The sequence below is a fragment of the Drosophila subpulchrella genome, chromosome 3L (genome assembly GCF_014743375.2).
Source record: "Drosophila subpulchrella strain 33 F10 #4 breed RU33 chromosome 3L, RU_Dsub_v1.1 Primary Assembly, whole genome shotgun sequence".
Taxonomy (NCBI): domain Eukaryota; kingdom Metazoa; phylum Arthropoda; class Insecta; order Diptera; family Drosophilidae; genus Drosophila; species Drosophila subpulchrella.
In genome coordinates this window covers 8,471,428-8,479,873 of record NC_050612.1, presented here as the reverse complement: position 1 = coordinate 8,479,873, position 8,446 = coordinate 8,471,428, and the positions used below count along the sequence as shown (strand labels likewise).

The 8,446-nt window shown below is 36.2% G+C and overlaps 1 long non-coding RNA gene across 1 annotated transcript; it reads left to right on the top strand.

Moving 5' to 3' along the window:
- Positions 1-7,252: 7,252 nt before the first annotated feature.
- LOC119554519 lies at positions 7,253-8,084 on the top strand. The gene is made up of 2 exons (XR_005219825.1): positions 7,253-7,350; positions 7,505-8,084. It is a non-coding gene; the product is annotated as an uncharacterized LOC119554519 (long non-coding RNA).
- The last annotated feature ends 362 nt before the right edge of the window (positions 8,085-8,446 follow it).

The window sequence follows — 8,446 nt, the reverse complement described above, 5'->3', positions numbered from 1 at the left end:
GATATGCCTATTAAGGATGCACTCAACTGTTCCGATCTTGCTGACTTTTTCGTGCATTCCTGTTTCGACTCACTTTATTTATTCGAAGAAATGGCATTTTACTCGAGAATGTGACCAATTTGATTTTGATTTTCGGTAAGAGGCTGTCTGGGCGGCGGATTTCTCAAAACCTTTTCCATGCCCTTGTTTTTGCGTACATTCTTAGTATAATATTTGTTATAAATTTTCCCTTTGGAAAAGGGGCTAATCAAAATCTAATTTGGTTTCGGAGTGAAATTCATTCTTCAGAGCTGCCACAGAACTGTACTTGAAAACAAGAAAGGAAGTTAGCTTCGGCAAGCCGAAGCTTATATACCCTTGCAGCTACAATTATTAAATTTAAAAACACAAAAATGATATTCCCAATAGTATAAGATAATATGTCAAAAAACACCGAAGCTATAATTTGTTTCATATTATTTTCCTACCAATTTTCCGATCGTTCCTATGACAGCTATATGATATAGTCGTCCGATTTTGATAAAATGTAATTCGAAATTCAGAACTAAATAAAAAATGTTATTTCCAAGCGTAGGAGGTTATATGTTAAAAAACACCGAAGCTATAATTTGTTTCTTATTATTTTTCCACCAATTTTCCGATCGTTCCTATGGCAGCTATATGATATAGTCGTCCGATTTCGATAAAATTTTATTCAAAATTCAAAACTAGTTAAAAAATGTTATTTCCAAGCTTAGGAGGTTATAGGCTAAAAAACACCAAAGATATAATTTACATTTCAGTTAAAATTTGTATTCTAGCATCAAAACTGAAGGAGCCACAGATTTGGGCGGTTTGTGGACGTTCGAGTGGCACTCTGCTCAGGAATCTGCACGCCAAATATAGCCTAGCTCTTATAGTTTCCGAGATCTCAGCGTTCATCCGGACAGACAGACAGACGGACAGACGGACATGGCTAGATCGAATCGGCTAGTGATCCTGATCAAGAATATATATACTTATGGGGTCGGAAACGCTTCATTCTGCCTGTTACATACTTTCCGACGAATCTAGTATACCCTTTTACGCTACGAGTAACGGGTAAAATTATGCATGTACATAAATTCGCACTTTAAGTACAATTATTTGAATATTTCTCTCTGTGTAGCAATTTTTTTTTTAAACCAAACATTTTTACCTATAACTTATGTAGAGAAAAATCTTTCAGTTCGGATAACTGTTCAAAGTTATGAATCCAGAGAGCTAGCTGGACACTTGCCCCTAAAGGTATTAAAGAACTGAATAATATAGAACTGGAAATGAAAATAAAACCAATTTACTTTTTATTCGATCCAAGTCGCCCTCCCTGTGACTCGAACCTCGGACTCTTGCCCAAATCGCGTATAAAAGCTTAAAAAGAAAATGTTTGTTTGTTTCACTATAAGAATAACTATACCTAAAATTGAATTTGTGAATTTTGTGATCAATTTAAGTTTATCCTAAATTTAGTTAAATGTATACTTACAGTTATGTTTCTTTAAAAAAGTGTACTCAAAAGCAGTACATCCTCAAATTAAAACAAGGAAGAACGCTATAGTCGAGTACCTCGACTATCAGATACCCGTTACTCAGCTAAAGGGACCAAAGGAAAATGGAGATATGCAAGCAGCAAAGCGAGATTGAAATGCGCCACCTACCGGCGGTAGACAGATTTAAGCATTGTGGGCGTTAGAGTGGGCGTGGCAAAGTTTTTTTGGATCAATCGATAGGTATTGACAATACCAATACATTTCAGTTAAAATTTTTTATCTAGCGTGAAAATTGTGGGCGCCACAGGTTTGGGCGGTTTGTAGGCGTTCTAGTGGGCGTGGCATATTCGCGTGACAAAATTGCGCTGCGCTTAAGCCTAAGGAATCTAAATCTGAAATCCCATTTCTCTATCTTTGATATTTTCGAAGATATCGGCGTTCATATTTACGATTTTTTGAAGTTTGTGGGCGGTTTGTGGGCGTTCAAGTGGGCGTGGCAAACTTTTTTTTGGGTCAATCGATAGGTATTGATGAGAACAAGACATTTCAGTTAAAATTTTTATTCTAGCATGAAAACTGTAGGAGCCACAGTTTTGGGCGGTTTGTGGGCGTTAGGGTGGGCGTGGCACTCTGCTGAAACAAACTTGCGCTGCGTAAGAAGCTCAGGAATCTGCACGCCTAATCTCAATAGCCTAGCTCTTATAGTTTCCGAGATCTCAGCGTTCATCCGGACGGACAGACAGACGGACAGACGGACAGACGGACAGACGGACAGACGGACATGGCTAGATCGACTCGGCTAGTGATCCTGATCAAGAATATATATACTTTATGGGGTCGGAAACGCTTCCTTCTGCCTGTTACATACTTTCCGACGAATCTAGTATACCCTTTTACTCTACGAGTAACGGGTATAAATACAAGTACTCAATTGTAGATCTTCAGAATTGTCTCTGTTTTATTACCACTCAACATCATATGTGCACTTCAGTATAAGCGCTTTAGAAGTAAATATTTCATTATAAAACTTATACATATCTCTTCGAACTTTCTCAAATCTCAAATACTTTTCAATCATTGTATATTGAAACACGGTAGCCATATCCAAAAAAAATTTAATAAATTCTTCAAGAGCAGACTTTGATTTTTCCGTACAGAGCTCATCAGAAATTTCTTTTAATTTATTTTGCATTGCTTCCGCAAATCGATCAAAATTTTCTTGAGTTTCGTAAACTATGTTTTTACCCCAAAATCTTGGTTTAAATAAGTCTACTTTTTCGATCATACCTAACGCTCCCTGGCAATAACAATCCATTTTTGCTGGATCATTCGCAATATCTTCCTCATTCTCTGCAAAAAACATATCACAAAGTATTAGCGGAGCTGTTGTCGATTCATGTGTTGATGTCTACTTCACCTTGTAAGTTTGTAGGTCTCTCCTTAACCTCAGGCTCAGTCTCAATCGCAGTTCCAGTTCCAGTTCCAGTTTCAGTTTCATTTGCGGTCCCGTCATCATATTCAGGAATATCTGCAAAGGCAATGGGAAATACAACGAAGAGTAGTTTTTATCATACCTTCTCTCTGATGTTTCCATTCAATACGCACCTCCATAGAAATAAGTATCTGCAAAGACAGTGGAAAATACAAAAAGCCTAAATAAATATCGAATGACTTTTTCATACAACACATACTAACCAAAATCATCTCCAAAATATGCAAAGATATTGGAAAATTGTATATAAAATATTATTACGTTAATTGTTAGTGGCGACATTGTCGTTTAAAGCTTCTATGTCTATTGAAAGCAAGGGGAACTAAAATTCATTCTGTACTAAAAGTGGAAAATCGAGTTCCATGCAAACTTCACAGTTCTTAAATTTTTTCACGCCTCATTTAATGATATTGACCATAAAAGCTTATAGGTAAATATATTAAGGTGGTGGAATGCGTATCGTATTCGTTCCTTGTTTATTTTAAATTCAAAATATTTAATTTCATACGAGAGGAAAATCGAGTTCCATGCAAACTTCACAGTTCTTAAATTTTTTCACGCCTCATTTAATGATATTGACCATAAAAGCTTATAGGTAAATATATTAAGGTGGTGGAATGCGTATCGTATTCGTTCCTTGTTTATTTTAAATTCAAAATATTTAATTTGATACGAGTGGCAACTAAACTTTTCAATACCTATCTATTGACCTATATACGCCCCTATATTGACGCCCCACCCTGTCGCCCACAAACCGCCAATGATCGTATGAATGCGGAGATCTCAAAAACTATATAAGCTGGAGAGTTGGAATTAAGCACAGTGAATTTTGCGCAGTGCAAGTGCCACGCCCACTCTAGAACACCAAATATTGTAGTCGCCTCTAGGTGACGCCCTGCAATCTGGGAAAAAGTCACTTGGCTCCCTTGCGTTCCCTTTAGTTGAGTAAGGGGTATCTGATAGTCGAGGCACTCCTTCCTTGATTTAAATACAATAAACATAATAGGATAGGTTTCACTATCAAGTGTAAAATATTTATATTCACCGCTTGGGTGGGTTTTGACAAGTTAAATGCGAAACCCCCAAAAAGGAATTAAAAGAAGTTGGCTCTTGCTCAATTATAAAAAACCAAAATTAAAGTTTCTAAAAAAAGCAATTAAAAATGTTATTACTGCACCTCAGGCTTAAGTTTTTTATTAAGTACAACATTTTATGACGTTGGAATATCACCCTATCTTAAAAAAACATCAAGGATACGCAAAGTCCCCTGCAATGATCGCTTTCGAAACTAGCAAGCCCTTCTTGAGAAGTATTTCCCCCAAAGCAACCATTATCACAGTTGCATCCAAAAATGTTGCAAGATCCTTTTCCACAATAAGTACCTTTTAACTGTTGCTTCCCGTTATGACACGCTTTTTTCATATAACAATGCGGGACGGACGTATCATCAAGAAATTCATATACACCCGCAAAAAAGTGCTCACACCGAAATTGTGTATAAAAATGCACTTCTCCTTTGAGGCAGCAAGCGGCTTCTGACCAGATCCTAACAGAGAGGAAGACAGTTAAGTAAACTACGCCGATTTTTTTTAATAGCAAACCCATTTTTACGCTAGTAATAACGAATGATGAATGGAACTCCAAGTGGTGAAACGGTTAAGTCTCCCATATTACAAATAGTTTGTCGTCGTCAATTAAACCGGACAATTGTGATTACATATACCTTAGGTAGACAATTTTCTTCGGTTTGGTTCTCACCTGAAGTGAGTGGTGGTCTGAAATCCTATACAAAACATTGTGTTATGAAATACTTATAAATTATACAAATTCATTTTGACGATACTGTTGGTATAGATCTGAAATACGAATCAATCTTTTTAAAATAAATCTTTAAACAAGCTTTAAAATTGTAGAAAAATACAAATCGGTATATATTTCATGTTGTATGTATTGTATTTTATGTTGTACCCGTTACTCGTAGAGTAAAAGGGTATATACGATTCGCCGGAAAAGGGTTATGTAACAGGAAAACAGGTATATCGATAAAATTTAATATAATATATAAATACCCATAAGCTCTTTGTGCATCAACGTACAATAAACAAATAAATGTGCCACCTCGGAAACAGTCGATTTGCTCCATGCATATGTCCATCTCCCTCGCACTCTCTGCAGCTGAGTAACATGTATCCAACAGTCGAGGCCTTCGACTGGAGCGTTCTTTTTATACCCGTTACTCGTAGAGTAAAAGGGTATACTAGATTCGTCGGAAAGTATGTAACAGGCAGAAGGAAGCGTTTACGCCCATAACGCTTAAATCTGTCTACCGCCGGTAGGTGGCGCATTTTAATCTCGCTTTGCTGCTAGCATATCTCCATTTCCCTTTGTTCCCTTTAGCTGAGTAACGGGTATCTGATAGTCGAGGTACTCGACTATAGCGTTCTTCCTTGTTAAACCTGTTACTGGTAGAATAAAGGGTATACTAGATTCTTCGGAGAGTAAGTAACAGGTAAAAGAATGCGTAGTATACATATTTTTGATCAGGATGACTAACCGAGTCGATCTAGCCATGTCCGTCTGTCTGCCTGGCCGTCCGTTTCCCCGTATGAACGCTGTGATCTCGGAAACTATAAAAGCTAGAAAGTTAGAACCAGACATATAGATTCCACAAATTTTTGCGCATCTCAATATTTATGAAGGGTGCCACGACAAGAAATTTTCAAAAATTAAAATTTAAAATACATTTTATTTTAGTCCCCTTGTCAAGATTTATTGGCTCGCCAAAAATTGTTCAAATCGGTTAATAAGTAATGATGTTACGTCCGTATCTAGCAATAACTCATCAGTTACGTCACAGCCAGTCGATAAAAGTGAAAAGTGTTAAAATGTCGAGTAGATAAAATATTAAAATTATATATATTTTGAAGATGGTTAGCTGAGTAACGGGCATTTGACTTGACCATCATTCGACTATAGCGTTCTTCCTTCTATTTTCATAGTGGATTTAAATGCGACCCCTAACATTTATTGGCATGTAAATTTAAGTAACGCTTTATTTTAAGTGATATCGTTACAGAATAACAAGCGCCTAACTATAGATCGATCCGACTATGAGATACCCATTTCTCATTTCACTGATTCCCAAATATTTTGTGACCACTAAAAATGTGGCATTAATGAAATTAAGCGATTTATAGAACGATAGGTAGGATATTAAAAGGATTAAATGAATTAAAAAACAAGAAAGAACGCTATAGTCGAGTGCCTCGACTATCAGATACCCGTTACTCAGCTAAAGGGACCAAAGGGAAATGGAAATAAGCAAGCAGCAAAGCAAGACTGAAATGCGCCACCTACCGGCGGTAGACAGATTTAAGCGTTATGGGCGTTAGGGTGGGCGTGGCAAATTTTTTTTTGTGGTCAATCGATAGGTATTGACGAGATCGATACAGTTCAGTTTAAATTTTGTTTCTAGCATGAAAATTGTGGGCGCCACAGGCTTGGGCGGTTTGTGGGCGTTAGAGTGGGCGTGGCATATTCGCGTATCAAAATTGCGCTGCGTACAAAGCTACGGAATCTAAATCTGAAATCCTGATTCTATATCTTTGATAGTTTCCGAGATATCCACGTTCATACTTACGATTTTTTGAAGTTTGGGGGCGGTTTGTGGGCGATAAAGTGGGCGTGGCAAAATTTTTTTTGAATCAATCGATAGGTATTGATGAGAACAATACATTTCAGTTAAAATTTTTATTCTAGCATCAAAACTGTAGGAGCCACAGTTTTGGGCGGTTTGTGGGCGTAAAAGTGGGCGTGGCACTCTACTGAAACAAACTTGCGCTGCGTAAGAAGCTCAGGAATCTGCACGCCAAATCTCAATAGCCTAGCTCTCATAGTTTCCAAGATCTCAGCGTTCATCCGGACAGACAGACGGACAGACGGACAGACGGACAGACGGACAGACGGACAGACGGACAGACGGACAGACGGACATGGCTAGATCGACTCGGCTAGTGATCCTGATCAAGAATATATATACTTTATGGGGTCGGAAACGCTTCCTTCTGCCTGTTACATACTTTCCGACGAATCTAGTATACCCTTTTACTCTACGAGTAACGGGTATAATAAGTTATAACTTATAACTTACCTTATGTAACTAGCTTATAGAATCAATACCCGTTGCAAAATGCCTCCTTTATTGTACGAATCATGCGTAAAATTTACCATGCCACAACAAAATGTTTCTCAATGTTAAACAGAACCAGTTACGTTTTGAATTTCCAGCAGCAATGAAGATAGTTTTGGTTTTCATAGTTTTAGTCGTTAAAGAATTCGAATGTACTTCTAGTAAGTAAAAACTGTTAAGTGTATGAAAGCCACATTTTGTTTTTTTTACTTCCACACATACTACATACCATATAATATTAATTGTTAATACTTAATTTTAATGTAAAATATACAACATCTGTGTTAATACGATTTTAATTTTTGTTTCTATTAGCTAATAACTTGTTGATTCACCCAAATTTAATTACTGACGACATGAAACATATCCCTTGGATGGAAAAGTTTATAGAATATAATGAAGTTACGCGATCAGACAAAATATGTTGCTTGAGAAAGAACTTGGAACAAGTACAGATAATAAGAAAGAAGTTCATGGCTGGGTATTGTGAAATTATTGATAGGCCCAAAAATCTAGTAGCAGAAGTCAGGAATGCATTAGACCGCCTACGCCAAATATGGAAAATTATCACAGACGACCTAAAAGCACATGATGAACTGGAAAAACGTAAAAAAGGCGGTGTGAAGTCTCTCTTAAAATCATCTAGTGCGCTCTTTCCCAAAATTTTGAATCATATCGAGGAAATGTGTCGATTCGAAGCCGTGCAACCGGTTAATAAAGAATACAGGAATCTCTTCTTAAAACTTTTTGTAGCATTAAACTCCATTATGGGTAAATCTTTAAAATGTATGTACAACAAGTGGAATATGTATGATACACATGTAAATATAAAATATTTCTGAACATTGTTAGCATTTTAAAATAATAAATTCTAACACCCTATTTTTATAAGCTATATTTTGACTTATTCGTTTGAATACAATCGAGAACGGAAGTTAACTTCAGGACGCCAAAGGTGAAAAGTCTTTGCAGTTCTTACAAATTAGTACACTGAAAAAACGATGCAAAAATGAATATAAATATCTGCATATTGAATTCAAATACTCAAATTACATATTAAAATTAACTACGAAAACGTAACTTTTAATACAAATCATATCAAGCTGCTTAATTTAATTTGAAAATATTTAAATCAACTGAAAAAAATATTTGATATTGATACTAATCAATGTTTTAAATGTTTAAATTAACTATGATTATTAAATTTAATATTTCCACATTTAAAATGAATAAAAACCACAATGGCTGAAAAACAAA